This window comes from Lepisosteus platostomus, chromosome 8, assembly GCF_059453375.1.
Source record: "Lepisosteus platostomus isolate fLepPlt1 chromosome 8, fLepPlt1.hap1, whole genome shotgun sequence".
NCBI classification, from domain to species: domain Eukaryota; kingdom Metazoa; phylum Chordata; class Actinopteri; order Semionotiformes; family Lepisosteidae; genus Lepisosteus; species Lepisosteus platostomus.
In genome coordinates, this window is record NC_142618.1 from 17,553,103 (window position 1) to 17,569,989 (window position 16,887).

The 16,887-nt window shown below is 44.8% G+C and overlaps 9 non-coding genes across 9 annotated transcripts; 3 read left to right on the top strand and 6 right to left on the bottom strand.

Moving 5' to 3' along the window:
• Positions 1–1,206: 1,206 nt before the first annotated feature.
• On the bottom strand, positions 1,207–1,277 carry trnag-ccc (transfer RNA glycine (anticodon CCC)). The gene has a single exon. It is a non-coding gene; the product is annotated as a tRNA-Gly (tRNA).
• Positions 1,278–1,565: 288 nt separating this feature from the next.
• trnaq-cug (transfer RNA glutamine (anticodon CUG)) lies at positions 1,566–1,637 on the top strand. Its single transcript has one exon. It is a non-coding gene; the product is annotated as a tRNA-Gln (tRNA).
• Positions 1,638–6,662: 5,025 nt separating this feature from the next.
• On the bottom strand, positions 6,663–6,735 carry trnar-acg (transfer RNA arginine (anticodon ACG)). Its single transcript has one exon. It is a non-coding gene; the product is annotated as a tRNA-Arg (tRNA).
• Positions 6,736–7,153: 418 nt separating this feature from the next.
• trnay-gua (transfer RNA tyrosine (anticodon GUA)) lies at positions 7,154–7,241 on the top strand. The gene is given in 2 exon segments: positions 7,154–7,190; positions 7,206–7,241. It is a non-coding gene; the product is annotated as a tRNA-Tyr (tRNA).
• A 420-nt stretch (positions 7,242–7,661) lies between these two features.
• trnaq-cug (transfer RNA glutamine (anticodon CUG)) lies at positions 7,662–7,733 on the top strand. Its single transcript has one exon. It is a non-coding gene; the product is annotated as a tRNA-Gln (tRNA).
• A 153-nt stretch (positions 7,734–7,886) lies between these two features.
• trnae-cuc (transfer RNA glutamic acid (anticodon CUC)) lies at positions 7,887–7,958 on the bottom strand. The gene has a single exon. It is a non-coding gene; the product is annotated as a tRNA-Glu (tRNA).
• Positions 7,959–11,463: 3,505 nt separating this feature from the next.
• Positions 11,464–11,535, bottom strand: trnaq-uug (transfer RNA glutamine (anticodon UUG)). Its single transcript has one exon. It is a non-coding gene; the product is annotated as a tRNA-Gln (tRNA).
• Positions 11,536–13,944: 2,409 nt separating this feature from the next.
• On the bottom strand, positions 13,945–14,016 carry trnae-cuc (transfer RNA glutamic acid (anticodon CUC)). Its single transcript has one exon. It is a non-coding gene; the product is annotated as a tRNA-Glu (tRNA).
• A 643-nt stretch (positions 14,017–14,659) lies between these two features.
• On the bottom strand, positions 14,660–14,732 carry trnar-acg (transfer RNA arginine (anticodon ACG)). The gene has a single exon. It is a non-coding gene; the product is annotated as a tRNA-Arg (tRNA).
• Between the last annotated feature and the right edge of the window lie 2,155 nt (positions 14,733–16,887).

The window sequence follows — 16,887 nt, forward strand, 5'->3', positions numbered from 1 at the left end:
CTTCAGCAGTGAGAAAGACAGGGCAGTAAGCAAAGGTAATGTAGGAGAACAAAAGCCCGAAAAAGACTTAGGCTTGATCATTTCTCTTCATAAATCAATTGAGGTATTCGAATCGCATTTTTCCTTTTTCCATTACATTATGATGTCGGTCATAAACGTACGGTGACCCAGAAGTGCCAAACACAGAAACCAAAAAGAGTGCACAAACTAAAAATAGTACTCAGAGAAAAAATGGCAACACAAAAAATGAGTGCACAAACAAAAACAGTAACACAAAAAAGCGTCACGCGTGAGAAGTGTTCAAAATGGAAACAGGTTCTCATAATAATCTGTTGTCAGGGAAGAGGGCAGCGCTGAGGGGCGAGCGCGTGTTGAGCTCTTGATGAGACGTTTTTGTGAATTTTCTAAAATCTTAAAAACACCACGACAGTAGAATGTTCTGTGGAGGGCGGCCTGGTGAAAACTATTCTTTTTCCCCACATTGCGGGAAATACACTGGCTTTCTTCTTCATGAAAAACTTCTGGGAACAATCCCGCATTTCAGGTCGTCGTGCTGCTGCCGCAGCGTTATCTATAGAAATGCTGCACAATAAATAGTGTGGAGGAAGTTTTTCATGTCATAGCATTTCTGTTTAATTTTTCTTTGTGTTGCCGTTTTTTGTTTGTGCACTTGTAACCCTGTCTTACGGGAAGCCGGGTATTAGAACTGGCTATAGCTGCTCATTGACGGAGCCGTGTTTTATTAACTCCAACTCCCATAATGCACTGCTCGACTTCCTGACGGCGCCAACAAGATTTACCTGGTAGCGAGGGTTTAACTACTAGTTACTAGTCAGTTACTAGCCTGCGCGAAACGCTATTAATTCAATTCAATTCAAGGTGTTTTATTAGCATGACCGATGGGTACACTCAGTGTTGCTAAAGCAAATAAAAATGATAAAATTAGCATGAAGAAAAACATAAAATAAAGTCTGTGCTGTGGTTGAGTCTGAAGCTGCTGGCCAGTCCGACAGAAACAGAACCGGAATGAGCTCATACTCGCTCCCAGTACTGAAACAGACTCGGCGCTTCCCTAAGCACCGTCTAGAGCTGCTGGATAGGGCTCTGTGTCCGTCCACTACAGTCTTGCGATAAACTGCATTCGTAATCCACCACAGGATTAAAATAACAATATTTTGCGATGGTTGAAAAGAAACCACGTTTTTATGCGCCAGCCGGGAATCGAACCCGGGTCGCAAGAATGGGAATCTTGCATGATACCACTACACCACTGGCGCAGCTGAAGAAGCCTTGTCAACGCAACTACTTGAGCGCTCTTTCCTCTCACAAATGACTCAGAGCGCAGGAGCGGAGTATCTGGAGCCCGATGGTTATTGATCGGTGATTGTTAAACGGGAGTGCGGACGTGTCTGTGAGACTGAAAGCGGACGGACCTGTTTGTAGGGCTCAGATGCACAGCGGCTGCAGCAGAGCATCGACATCACACAGACATCGTAGTCTCACGGAGGCAGGTTGAACTCGCAGATGATCAGAGTGGGAACCTGTAGCTGGTGTGCTTGTGTCGTGGTTCTATGGTGTAATGGTTAGCACTCTGGACTCTGAATCCAGCGATCCGAGTTCAAATCTCGGTAGAACCTGGGCTGTGACTTTTATTTTCGTTTTAGGAACTGTAAAAAAATTACTGCCGGAGCAAAACCGCTGGTACAACACGAGAGCCCATATTCACATTTTCGTATTAGTTTCAAGATCGATATAATTTAACATTAAAAATCAAAATTTAAGAGCACGAGCATAATAATATAATGAAAATAAACTTTACATGTCTATTAATGATCGAAGCACAAAGCAGAAGGTGTCTCCCCTACCTTAAATAAACAATTCATTGTTCAAATACCATGTATTCCTTACAGAAAGCAGCGGAGACAGTTATATTGCAAATAAAAAATGTATTTATTTCGAAGAGTATGAGACATTGTTAATCAATAAAGACGTTTAAAAATAAGCCGATGTAGTTATAGTGCAAATAAGTAAAGCATTTTAAAAATAGATTCTCATTTACAGTAAACGAGGTGATCCACCTAGCGCTGCTGGCTTGAACAGCTCTCAGACCCGTGATTGACTAAAGCCCCGAACAGTTCGGGCCGCGATTGGGTGAAAAGTGAGAATCGACACTCTGAGTGGGTAAAGCGCCACAGCGGAAGTTCCGTGTGTACTCTGTGTGCTGTATGAGCACGCTGGATACACAGTAACACATGCACTGGTTTCCAATTACTGATCATTCTAAGAGAAGTCGCAATGAGGTCAAAAGTGAATAGCAGACAAAGAACGTCATGGCATCCACAGCGAGGTAACGACTCCGATAGCATGTCACGATAGGAGTGCGGGCATCACGATCACATCGCCATACCCATTGCGACTGGCCCACCACTGTCATGGCGCCACTCGCGACATTAAATCAAAATATCCCGATATGACATACCTCGACAAAACACCCCCGCACCATGTCACGACATGGAGACCGCATATCGTGATATGACGTACCCCGATAAAAGTGCCCCGCCCCCATGTCGCGACATGAAGCCCGCATATGGCAATATGACATACCCCAACAAAAGTGCACCGCCCCCAAGTCGTGAAACAAAGCCCGCATATCGCGATATGACATACCCCGACAAAAGTGCCCCGCCCCCATGTCGCGACATGAAGCCCGCATATGGCAATATGACATATCCCAACAAAAGTGCACCGCCCCCAAGTCGTGAAACAAAGCCCGCATATTGCGATATGAAATACCCCGACAAAAGTGCCCTGCCCTCATGTCGCGACATGGAGTCCATATGTTGTGATAGGACATACCCTGACAGGATATATGATGACCCCATGTCGCGACGTAAAATCCATATATCGCTACACGTCCTATCTGGGTATATCATGTCCGGATATGAGACCTTTGTTGCGACAGCGCTACCAGGGTTGCATGGAAGCAAGGCGCCAGTCGTGATATACACTGCCTCCATATACATGCGATATACTGTACATGGGGTCCCTATCATGACATTCTGCGGAGGGCTTGTCGCGATGGTATCCCACAGTTAAACGTTTGGCAACAGCTTGTCACGGTAGGGAAAGTAAAGGAAAACTTGCCATAGAAAATTAAAACCATAGATCTTACAATCACGGTGATTTTACATACATTACAACCACAGGTTGTAAATGCATCAGTAAAGGCATCGCCCCAATGGTAATATCGAGTGAGGCGCCATGAGAATAAAAACTGCAAAGGTATTAAAATATTAAGTTCTGAAGATCTTGTTTGATTCTTCATGATACTTCTAAACTTATACGAAACCCACGAAATTAGTACTGTAGCCATTCGCCTGGCGCTGCGGCCGAAGAGCGCCCGGCTGGGGTACTAGGAAAGCCGCTGACTGCAAAACGGGCGTACAGTTTGGTGAGATCGCCCGCATTCTTGTAAATAGTCCCCTGGTTTCGCACCCCTTTCATACTTGTACCCAATTGCCACCCTACCGCTGTGTAACTACCTGCTCGCTCACTCTCTCTGCTAGCGCAGGGGCGCGGGGGTGCTGTGCTGCCTGTGCCGAAAAATAAAGGCACGTGTTTCATTCAACGACTGTATGAATCTCTGTGTCCGTCCGCGCCGACCCCGAAAATGCTACAGTTTTCTATTTTCGATGCCAAAAGACACCTAACTGGGAAATTCGTGAATTCCCACAAGACTTAACACTCAATTGTTATAGTCGCATTACAGTGCCAATTCATCGTACCTTTAATTGTAAGATAGCGTGCTAATAAAAGCGTCAAATACATACTTTGGATGTATTTTAGCTCTGTAAACGTCGTTCACTTAAAAATACAGCTGGGCATTTAGAGGCGATCTCAATAGTTATCTGTAAAATGCACACTCGCATCTATCCGTCAATATTATCTTAATGTTAGTCATGCACTCCAAATTTTGTAATGTGTTTACAGGGGAAATTTTAGAACCTCTTCGTGCTCACCCTCCAATTTGCAATGCAATCCTCGATCGGTATAATCAGCAGAATTAGCGGAACCTTATGATACATACTGTCTCTCTCTCACACACACAGAGGTTAAGCAACAATTACCTAGGCTGCTGAACGCTACTGTGCCACGGCGGACACACACACAGAAAACAACCAGTACAAGGTCTCAAAATCAAAACCAAATCAATAGAACACCGAACATGTAATAGCGCAAAACGCCCTCATAGCGACAAAGACGCTTTACTTGTGTTTTTATCCATTTTTGAATTACAAAGCAGAGTAAGCAGTCCTTGACATTCAAACACATGCAAAACGACTATCTGGCGTATTTTAAAAGAAACGCCTTTCTTACTTTAAACAACAGCCTTATACAATGAGGGTTTCTGCTGGTCCATGAGGCTGCGGGTTTTCCCCTTTTACATTTTGCTAAATCATCGAGAACTTCTCTTTTGCTACTCCCGAAAAGGCACCTTAGCTGTATTTTGGCAGTAACAGGTTCGACGTTTCTGCTGGTATCAACAGATTAACACCGTTAACTTTTGCTTCAGCCGTTATTGAGCTTTCGATGAGCCTCTGAGATTCGCTATTTTGGCTTTGATGAAAGACTAATTGTGCGCTTTTCACCTTCTATGTGTCACCATGAAATCCTCTGATGATGTGATAATGTGATCTTCTGCGTGTTCAATCTGTCTGAGTGAGACTAGAGTATCTGTGTGACGTTGATGCTCTGAGCGCTACAAACGGTTCCGTCCCAAAAAAATCTGTTTTTGTTAGTAACCAATATTTTATTACATTATTATCTATTATTATGTAAGCTTATTTTCGTAACCTTAATTTGGTGATTCTTGTGATTTTTGTGAGCTCACAGAAAAGACATTTCACTGCCAGCAACTACTGCTGCACGCTGTATTGTTGTGCATCTGATAAATAAACTTTGATTTGATTTGAACAAGTGGATGTTTTCAACCTCTGCTTACTGCAGTTTCGCCTGTCGTTGCCAGAAAATTAAAAGCGCACAAGGAATTAGGCTTTAGTCAAAGCTTTTGCTGGCAGACAGGAGCAGTAGGACGCAGAGCCCTATCCAACAGCTCTAGATGGTGCTCGGGGAAGCGCTACAGTTGCTTTCGGATACTTTAATATGAAGATGTTCTAGGAATAAAAGCATATCCAATAAACTAACATGATAACAGCCAGTGCCACCCCTTAGTTATTAGTGTTTGAAGTGGTTTGACAAAGTACTTCCAGCCCCCTCTGTGATCCTAGATTGAACTTGATTGTCCACTCTCATGGAAAACCACACAGTCCTCTATTTTCTGCTGCTCCTCACTCTGTCCATTACTCTGAACTCATGACTCATCACGCTCGCTCAATCTGCTCCTCAGAAATCACCAGGAACTGTGTGTTCAGGGACACCTCTGTGTACCCAGGCCCTGAGTTCTGACTCCCTGCCTCAGCAGCAGCCTGTCTTCCCTGTTCAGTTGAGTCTCTGTGTCCAGTCTCTATGGGCAGGGTGTGGTCACTGAGCCTGTCCTCTCTGGACAGTCAGGTCTGTCTGTGTCCAGTCTCTATGGCCAGGCTGTGGTAACTGAGCCTGTCCTCTCTGGACACGACACAGCGCCCCTCAATACTCTCTTTACAGAACCTACTCCTGAGACAGGTTCAGTCGTCTAAGAAGCTAAATGGAAAATAAGAAGACAGTACATTGACAGGCCTGCAAGTCTTTCTTCTACATTGGAAAGGTAAGTAGCCGGAGAAACAAGAGTATATTTATTTATATATATCTGAGTGCCATCCAATTTTCAGAAACATCCAGAACATAAGAGCAGGGTACACACTAGGGAGACTGTCCGCACATTATTTTTATTAAAGAGCTCACCCTTTACTGCTGAAATTTGTTTGAAAACCAGAACGTGTTTATTCATACAGTCTGTTACAAAGCTTTCTACTAAATGAAAATAAGCGGCACATCTTGTTTTTCTTCGGTGTCCAGTGAGACTGTAATGGGGACAAGGAAGGAAAAGGAGAGCCCGGCCGCAGCGGTGAGAGCGCCAAATCCTAACCATTAGACCACCAGAGAGACGCTCGGCTCTCTCACTGTGTGTGAAAAGAAGACGGCGGTAACTGGGATTCGCGCCGGTGATCTTAATAGGACACAGAGAGCGATCGACACGCTTTTACAGTCTGTGTAGCGACAGCAGCGACACTGAGAGCTGCTGCGTGTAAGAAAGAGAAAACACGATCTGCCTGGAACAGACTTGTTTTGCATATTGAGACACGAAGATGTTTGAGGGATTCTTTTTCCGTTGTTTGTTTTCATTTTCAGATTTTAGGGAATAAGGATGATGGCTGACAGCGAGTCCGCAGGAGCAAAACGTTAGTTCCCACACGTGAGATTCCGCCCACAAGTAAACTTAGTTTTCTTCTTGAGCTCACATGCTGCTGATTAAACTACATTAAACTCCCAGCACGACACTTGGCAGCAGGGAGCGCTGCGATTGGAGAAAACTATCAAGAATGAGAGCGGATGCTGTGATTGGATCATTCTTGGTGGCGATACGGGCCTTGATTAGCTAAGGCTACTAACAATGAACAGAAGGCAATGTGCTAGTGAGCAGCCCGATGTGTTTAAAAGAAACACGAGCCAGGCAGGAGTCGAACCTACAATCTTCTGATCCGTAGTCAGACGCGTTATCCATTGCGCCACTGGCCCCGCTGATAGAGCTGCACCGCACCACAGTGAGCTCCGCGCCGCTACTGGTACGGCATCGCCCCGCTCCAGCTTTTCTAACTTGGATACAGGTGTTTTCTACATTTTGTCTTTTAAAAATTACATCTCCTAACATCTTTTAGTGCTCCTGTCTGCCAGCAATGACTTTGACGAAAGACTAATTACTTGTGCGCTTGTGTCACGTTCAAATTCCGCTTGATTTCGACATCAAAGAAACACCGTTTTCTTCCAAAACATCATACATCTGTCACAGCTTCCAGACTTGAGATGCCAGGGTTACACCCCTACTCTCTTCAAGAAAAGCCCTGGGTTTGTTTAATGACCACAGAGAGTCAGGACCTCGGTTTTCTGCTTTGTAATTCGAAATTAAATCAAAATATAAGTAATGCATTTCGCTTTCACTTCGATAACTCAGTTGGTAGAGCGGAGGACTGTAGTGAAAACCGCTGGGAATCCTTAGGTCGCTGGTTCGATTCCGGCTCGAAAGAAGGCGTTGTTCCATTGTTCTTTGACATCGAAAATTAAAAAAAGCAAATATCAGAGGTTTATCGAAAGCTCAATAAAGGCTGAAGCAAAAGTTATCGGTATTTATTGTCCTCACGTGTGAATGTCCTGTTTTTACCGTTAAAAACTCGTCTCACGTCCTGACAGAGAACTACTTTCCTCTCACAAATGACTCAGAGCGCAGGAGCGGAGTATCTGGAGCCCGATGGTTATTGATCGGTGATTGTTAAGCGGGAGTGCGGACGTGTCTGTGAGACTGATAGCGGACGGACCTGTTTGTAGGGCTCAGATGCACAGCGGCTGCAGCAGAGCATCAACATCACACAGACATCGTAATCTCACGGCGGCAGGTTGAACTCGCAGATGATCACAGTGGGAACCTGTAGCTGTAGCACGTATGTCTTGGTTCTATGGTGTAATGGTTAGCACTCTGGACTCTGAATCCAGCGATCCGAGTTCAAATCTCGGTAGAACCTAAGCGGTGACTTTTACTTTCGTTTAAGGAACTGTAAAAAAATTACTTCCGGAGCAAAACAGCAGGATCCGTAGATTAGAGCCTGCCACACGAATGTATTTTTATCCACGTCCTTACCACGTTCGTGAAATCTGCGAGAACAAAACGATTGTCATTCCCTGACCGGGAATCGAACCCGGGCCGCGGCGGTGAGAGCGCCGAATCCTAACCACTAGACCACCAGGGAGACGGTTGGCTCTTTCACTGTCTGTGAAGAGAAGACAGCGATCTTAACAGGACACAGAGCGCACTCGACACGCTTTTACAGTCTGTGTAGCGACAGCAGCGACACTGAGAGCTGCTGTGTGTAAGAAAGAGTAAATAAGATCTGCTGGATTCTCATTCAGTCTATGTAGCGATAATAGCGCGCACTCTGCTAGCGGGGCAAGGGCGGACAATCACAGCTCAGTGAAGCTGGTGAACGCGGCACTTACGGCTTCATAGAGCTCCTATAGCAATTGGTCGATCCACGACTATAAAACTGCGGTACTTTAAATTAGATCTAGCAGTGCAATTGTTTTCAATACATTTGTTTCATTGCTTAAAACTCTCCTTCCTCAAAAAATACATCTTCTCTTTGTTGCATGTTTTGCAAATCACTAGATCATTTTGATTGTGTCCACACGAAATGTAAATGTCAGGCACAATGAATGTGCAAAGCAGTGCCTGCAGATCTCTGCAGCTGGTACACAAACCAATCGAGTGAGATGTGTAAAACAAGAGGAATTCATTCATTTCACAGCTGAAAAAAACCCGTCCCATGTATGTGCAAACTCATCTCACAGGTACACAAGTGCTCAACGATCAATCCCTACGTGAGCACAGGTATAGTATTCTGGGTCACCAGTGCGTTAGTGCTGCTGAGCGATGGAGCAGGAACAAGCAGCTGGAGGAGGACAGTGGAGGACAGTGGTGGACAATGTCAGCTCTCGGCACCCTGAGCACTCTGCTCCAGTCAGGGCCTAGTTTCCTGCTCCCCTTCCCCTGTCCTCACTGGTACACAAGTGTTCACCCATCAGTCAGTCGGTGCTTGAGCACAGGTAGATAAGGGTCCCCTGGGCTTTACCAATCATGGCCTCCTAATAATTCCCATCTCTGAACTGCCTTCTTCACTCTGCTCTCCTCCCCACTGGTGGCTGGTGTGTGAGAGCAGACTGATGATCATCCAGGTGGGGCTGCACACTGGTGGTGGTGGAGGGGATCCCCATTACCTATGAAGTCACCTTGCCATATAAGATGGTCATGGATGTGCTGGCACCAATGCCCTAAAAGTTCTCTGTGGCCACTCTCTCCTGCTCAGCTTTAGAGAGTATCATTCACACCTGTTTCCCATTATTCATCTTTTCCAGCACAGAGGCCATTTCTGTCTGGATTGGGTGTGCCCTTAAACATCTTGCTTTATCTTGGAAGGTATAGACAGCACAGGCCTGGGTGGGCACTTGAAACCAAGGGAACTCCATGGTCATCCAGTCAGAAACATTGGATTTTGTTATTTGTTACTCAGTACACACTCAATACAGTACTACACTCTTAAACTCTAGACTCTAGAAAGAAATATCCAAAACAAGAGCAGAAAAAAACAACAGGGCCTGGTTTCCTGCTCCCCGGCCATGAATACCTCCAGCCCTGTTCCCCTCCCCTGTCCTCACTGGTACACAAGTGTTCACCCATCAGTCAGTCGGCGCTTGAGCACAGGTAGATAAGGCTCCCAGTGCGTCAGGGTTTCTGAGAGGTGGAGCAGGAACAGGCAGCTGGCGGAGGGAGAGGGGTCTGTGTGCTGGAAGCGAGGAGGAGGAAGGCGAAGGCACCCAGATATCTGTCTCTAATGAGTAAGGGCCCCAGAGTAAACCATGTAATGCAGTAGATCATGGCTTAACGATGGTGATGTAGCAGGAGCCTTATTGGACACAGAGCCTCAGTCAGTGGCCCAGGACGGTGTGGGGCAGGGGATGAAGAAGAGGATGGAAAAGGTTATTATATTAGGTGAGGAGGGTGTTAGTCGGGGATGTAGGAAGGAACTGGACCTCTTGATGACCAAGTACCTGTTCGTCTGCCGCCAGTTGTACCTACCCAAATCTAGCCATGTAAGTAGCAGACAATAACGTGGGGAGCTCGACGGTTTGCAAAACTTAGAATAGGTGAGTGAAAATAGTCTTTCTTAAACACAAACTGCTCAATACGACACCCTTGGTGTGTTACTTTTGTACAGTCCTGAAAACTCTGTCTATTATCTTCTCACCGTTCAAAAATGTTTAACTCGTCCTCCGCAGGTGTAGTAGCTTCCGTTGCTTATCGCTGCTTTTTTCATCGCTTTTTACAACGAACAGGAGGCTGGCACTTGTGCTCGGGTGAGATCAATTAGGTCAAAGATGGTTTTTTCTAACGGGAGATCCGTGCTAAATACAGAAGCAGAATCGTCGAGTGACGAAAAAAATCAAACTGGTTGGACTTTTTTTTCCACAAGCAGAAAACGGCACTTGGGCCAATAAGGGCAAAGGGGCGGGGGCTCGGGCCACTGTAGCCCCCCCGCTCCGCAAGTCCCTGCTGCTGGGAGCCGGACTGAGCTCATACTCGCTCCCTGTGCCGAAACAGACTTAGCGCTTCCCCGCGCACCGTCTACACCTGTTGGATAGGGCTCTGTGTCCTACTGCTGCCGCACAATTTGTTGGTTCCATTGTGTAATGATTAGCTGAATCCAGCGATCCGAGTTCATATGTCGGTGCGAACTGCCTTTTCAGTTCGCTCTTACTACAGTAGTTGTGGGAGCGTTTTGTTAATCTTACATGTGTACTTCAAACCTTTCATGTATCCTTAGGTTAACAGCGATCGCTTCTTGAACTTAAATACGAGATTTTCCTCGTAAAATTACAGGTGTAATTATTACAGGTGTGTTTTTACGATACCAGAGTCAGGTTCAGGTTCTGTGCTGGATGAAGGAAGCTCCTTCCCGCCTCTCTGATCTGCTCGCCCAATAAAGTCTGCTTTACTACTAAAAGAGAGAAGCAGAGCCTGGGAAATGACAGCTTTATGCTGTTTTTGGAAGAAACCGGTTTTTCTTTGAATTGGAAATCAAGCGGAATTTCAACGTCTTGGAGAGGCACACATTTTCGGTTGTTGGTGAGTGAGACGTATCCCTGTCCAGCACTGCGCTGCGCTGTCCTGGTCTGGGAGTAGGAAGTGGTCTATAAACACCAGCAACACAGCAACTTATCTTATCCCATCTCCAGCTTTTCTAACTTGTTTTTTACATTTTGTCTTTTAAAATAACATCTCTGAACATCTTTGACTGCTCCTGTCTGCCAGCAATGACTTTGACAAAAGACTAATTACTTGTGCGCTTGTTTCACGTTCAAATTCCGCTTCATTTCGACATCAAAGAATACTGTAGTCTCACTCAGACGGGTTTAACATGCAGAAGATCAGAACGGGGATCTGTAGAGGATGTCTTCCAAAACATCATACAGCTGTCACAGCTTCCAGACTTTAGTTCTCTCTTTCATTAGTCTAAACTTAGATCATGTTATTGTTGTTTCACTCAGTTGAGCAGTTTGAAATAGTTTTTCCTTACTCTGCTTCTCTCTTTCAGCAGGAAAGCAAACCGTGTTGGGCGAGCAGATCAGATTCGGAAAAGAGCTGCTTTCATCAAGCAAATTATCTGAACTTGACTCTGGATCCTAAAACACAATTGATTTAGGTTCCACCGAGATTTGAACTCGGATCGCTGGATTCAAAGTCCAGAGTGCTAACCATTACACCATGGAACCAGCAACTGAGAATCGCCTCTACAGATCCCCGCTCTGATCTTCTGCATGTTAAACCCGTCTGAGTGAGACTACAGTATCTGTGACGTCGATGCTCTGCTGTAGCCGCTGTGCATCTCAGCGCTACAATCGGTTCCGTCCGCTTTCAGTCTCACAGACACGTCCGCCCTCCCGCTTAACAATCACCGATCAATAACCATCGGGCTCCAGATACTCCGCTCCTGCGCTCTGGCTCATTTGTGAGAGGAAATAGCGCTCAAGAAGTCGCGTGGAAATTTGGTTTTCCTGAGTGCCAGTGGTGTAGTGGTATCATGCAAGATTCCCACTCTTTTGACCTGGGTTTGAATCCCGGCTGGCGCATAAGAAATGGTGTTGTTTTAAGCCTTAATAAAACACTGTTAATCATTCCTATTTTAATACTGTTAGGGATTACTTGTGCAATTTATCTCACGGACGTTTTACACCAACATAATAAAGAAATGTAAAATGAAAAAAATAGATTTCACAGGTCAATTGACTGATTAAAAAATCACTCTACTGTTTATTGATAAACTTACAGAAGGTGGATTTTGGTCTCCAATATTTTTCAACAAGTTTTTTTGTTGCAATTGAGCTCAAAGCTGAGACGATCTCCAAATAATATATTAACTAGTCTGCAAGACACTGACCTCCGTGTGGATGTATATCCGTATGAAGTAAGACAGGTTACTTCCACATCTTGGTCGCGGGATGTTAAACCTCCATCTTTCAGCCACGACACACAAGAGGTTTATTTCTGAGTTGTAATTTAAGTTATAAGAAATACAAAATCTCAGGTTCTCCATTCAGCTCCCTTTAAAACACATTTCTAAAAATAATGTACGAATACACATCACTGAAACCATTCCAAACACAGTTTTACTGCTGCCAGGACTCGAACCTAGATCTTCACCTCATAGAGCTGATGTGTTTGATTGCTTGTTACACCAAAGAAGCTCATGCACAGTATACACAACCTCCCACAGCACCTAAACAACAGCCTTATACAATGAGGGGTTGCCAGTCACTGACTACAGCTCTCTGTCAGGAAGTGTGGCGAGTTTTTAACTGTAAAAACAGGACAATCACAGGTGAGGACAATTAACACCAGTAACTTTTGCTTCAGCCTTTATTGAGCTTTCGATCAACCTCTGATATTCGCTATTTTTAGTTTTCTATTTCAGAGAACAAAAAACCAACACCTTTCTTCAAGCTGGATTCAAACCAGCAACCTAAGGATTCCCAGTGGTTCCTATTACAGCGCGCTGCTCTACCAACTGAGCTATCAAAGGGACGACAAGCAGTTCACATGTTCAGCCCAAATTCGTGCGATGTTCCTGGTCATTTCAGTTTCAGTTCGATGTCAGGTTTTTAACTCGTTTCTGCAGTCTTGTTTCAAGCGTTTCTCTGTCATTTGACTTCACGGGTACGCATAATTTTTGTAGTAATTTGAGAACACTCTTAATAGAAATTGCAACACTTTACAGCGAGTGACTGGAGACAAACATTTCGTGAGTTAATTCCTATACCGCCCCGTGTCCAGCTATGAGGATCAGACCAAATAGTGCAGCGAGCTGCCCGCTCACTCAGGTTTCACGACCTCAGAACACAGGGGGCCCTGCTCCTCACGGAGTGATGTCTATGTATAGGTTGTGGTCACTGTGCCTGTCCTGTGACACTGGGCCTATACTTCATCTGGGTCTGTTTTTGGTACCTGTCTATTACCTTAGTCAGATACTCAGCTTGTGTGTGTTGATGTTCAAGTCTATGTTGTGTTTATGTGTGTGTGTCCCAGTGGTTGAGGTAGTGTTGTTTCGCTTATGCTGTGATTTGGTTGATTGTGGTTCATGCTGATTAAGCAGTGCTGTCCTGAGGCAGGCTGGTGTCAGTGTGCTTCAGAACCTTCTGGCTGAGAAGGGCTCTTCTGTGGACTCAGCTCCTTGCTCAGCAGGGCCTTGTGGCAGAAGGAGAGCTGGTCACTGTTTCTCAGGTGTAACCAGTTTTTTATTTCTTTTGTGTTGGCCTAATTCGGCCCTGCACACATTCTTAGGCATTGTTCTCTGCACATGGAGCATGTTTTTTACAGAACTATGGTTGTTTGCCCTTGCCCTCACACTGACTTTATATATACATATCTGAGTGCCATCCAATTTTCAGAAACATCCAGAACAAAAGAGCAGGGTCCACAGAGGGACAGAGATGTACTGCAAGTACATTTATTTTTATTCAAGAGCTCACCCTGTCCTGCTGAAACTTGCATGAAAAACACAGAATTGTGTTTATCCATGCAATCTGCTACGGATGTTTCTACTGAATGAAAATATGAGGTGCATCTTGTTCATCTTCAGTGTCCAGGGAGGCTGTAATGGACACAAACGGAGGAAAAGTAGACTCTTCCCTGACCGGGAATCGAACCCGGGCCGCGGCGGTGAGAGCGCCGAATCCTAACCACTAGACCACCAGGGAGACGGTGAAGATGCTCCCTCTATGTGAAGAGAAGACAGCGGTAACTGGGATTCGCGCTGGAGATCTTAATAGGACACAGAGAGCGATCGACACGCTTTTACAGTCTGTGTAGCGACAGCAGCGACACTCAGAGCTGCTGTGTGTAAGAAAGACAAAATAAGATCTGCTTGGAACTAAGATTTGCTTGCATAGCGAGACGGTTTGAGACTCGAAGGTGTTTGTAGGATAATATTTCCGTGGTTTATTTTCGCTTTCAGATTTTAGGAGATCATTCTCCCAGCACCCAGGGAGATGGTGGAGAGCGAGTCCGGACGTGTCTTAGAGACCGATCCCCACGGAAAGTGACGCTTTATTGATACAATTGACGCAGGAGCACAAGGGAAGACCCCACATGTGAGAATCCGCCCACAAGTAAACTTAGTTTTCTTCATGAGCTCACATGCTGCTGATTAAACTACATTAAACTCCCAGCACGACACTTGGCAGCAGGGAGCGCTGCGATTGGAGAAAACTATCAAGACTGAGAGCGGATGCTGTGATTGGATCATTCTTGGTGGCGATACGGGCCTTGATTAGCTAAGGCTACTAACAATGAACAGAAGGCAATGTGCTAGTGAGCAGCCCGACGTGTTTAAAAGAAACACGAGCCAGGTAGGAGTCGAACCTACAATCTTCTGATTCGTAGTCAGACGCGTTATCCATTGCGCCACTGGCCCCGTTGACAAAACTGCACCGCACCACAGTGAGCTCCGCGCCGCTACTGGTACGGCATCGCCCCGCTCCAGCTTTTCTAACTTGGATACAGGTGTTTTCTACATTTTGTCTTTTAAAAATTACATCTCCTAATATCTTTTACTGCTCCTGTCTGCCAGCAAATACTTTGACGAAAGACTAATTACTTGTGTGCTTGTGTCACGTTCATATTCCGCTTGATTTCGACATCAAAGAAACACCGTTTTCTTCCAAAACATCATACAGCTGTCACGGCTTCCAAACTTTAGTTCTCTCTTTCATTAGTCTAAACTTAGATCATGTTATTGTTGTTTCACTCAGTTGAGAAGTGTGAAATACTTTCTCCTTACTCTGCTTCTCTCTTTCAGCAGGAAAGCAAACCGTGTTGGGCGAGCAGATCAGAGTCGGAAAAGAGCTGCTTTCATCAAGCAAATTATCTGAACTAGACTCTGGATCTTAAACCTTCGCTGCTTAGGCTCTAACGAGACTTGAACTAGGATCGCTAGATTCAAAGTCCAGAGTGCTAACCATTACACCATGGAACCAAGTGCTAAGGCAAAAGCTAGTCTACAGATCCCCAGTTTGATCATCTGCATGTTCAACCCGTCTCAGTGAGACAACAGTATCTGTAACGTCGATGCTCTGCTGTAGCCGCTATCTGAGCCCTACAAACGGTTCCGTTCGCTTTAGTCTATATATCCTGTGTGCCGCAACTATACGGCAATCTGCATAGTGGACGAAGTAAATTATTTTCGCAGTAATTTATTTACACGTGTATAATAACTATATTAATAAATATAGTACATATAGTAAAAAAATATAGTAAATAAATTAATTACTCTGAAAATAATTTACTTCGTACACTATGCAGATTGCCGTATAGTTCCGGCACACACAATATATACAGTAAAAAGCCTCAGGCTCTGTGTTAGATGTGTTTTCGACGTTATATATGCGTTTATTAATGTTGTCGATTTTACGGTTGCAATTCAACGTTGATTATAAGTCGCGGCGACGTACATATACGTATAGCCGTATTTTCGCCGTAATATATACGTATATTTGACGAATCACTGCCCACTGGGGAAATATTAAGTTCTGAAGATCTTGTTTGATTCTTCGTGATGCTTCCAAACTTGTATGAAACCCACGAAATTAGTACTGTAGCCATTCGCCCGGCGCTGCGGCCGAAGAGCGCCCGGCTGGGGTACTAGGAAAGCCGCTGACTGCAAAACGGGCGTACAGTTTGGTGAGATCGCCCGCATTCTTGTAAATAGCTCCCTGGTTTCGCACCCCTTTCATACTTGTACCCAATTGCCACCCTATCGCTGTGTAACTACCTGCTCGCTTGTTATAGTCAATTGTTATAGTCGCATTACAGTACCAATTGTTATAGTCGCATTACAGTACCAATTCATCGCACCTTTAATTGCAAGATAGTGCGCTAATAAAAGCGTCAAATACATACTTTGGATGTATTTTAGCTCTGTAAACATCGTTCACTTAAAAATACAGCAGGGCATTTAGAGGCGATCAGAATACTTATCTGTAAAATGCACACTCGCATCTATCCGTCAATATTATCTTAATGTTAGTCATGCACTCAAAATCTTGGCATGTGTTTACAGGGGAAATTTTAGAACCTCTTCGTGCTCACCCTCCAATTTCCAATGCAATCCTCGATCGGTATAATCAGCAGAATTAGCGGAACCTTATGATACATACTGTCTCTCTCTCTCACACACACAGAGGTTAAGCAACAATTACCTTGGCTGCTGAACGCTACTGTCCCACGGCGGACACACAAAAAACAATCCGTGCCTGCCTCTGTTGTGAGGTTTCGGTCTTCTAGACCAGACGCAGGCGTCGTGACTTGGAATTGAATATGGCGATAATGTCGTCACTGTCTAAGAGTCGGCAAATTCCCGTTCAAATGACAGTTAGTTTGCAAAGGTCTCTCATATGAGGACATTGTCTTCAGCTAAAGAAATGCTGCAAGAGCTCATTTTCACTTGTTGCTTGTAACATTTCTAAGTATTTCTTATGCTTGCTTTCAGATTATTCAGTATTTTGAAGTGAATTACTCTGAAGTTAATAATTGATTGCAAAACACAATGAACACAACGTAAAACGAAAGAT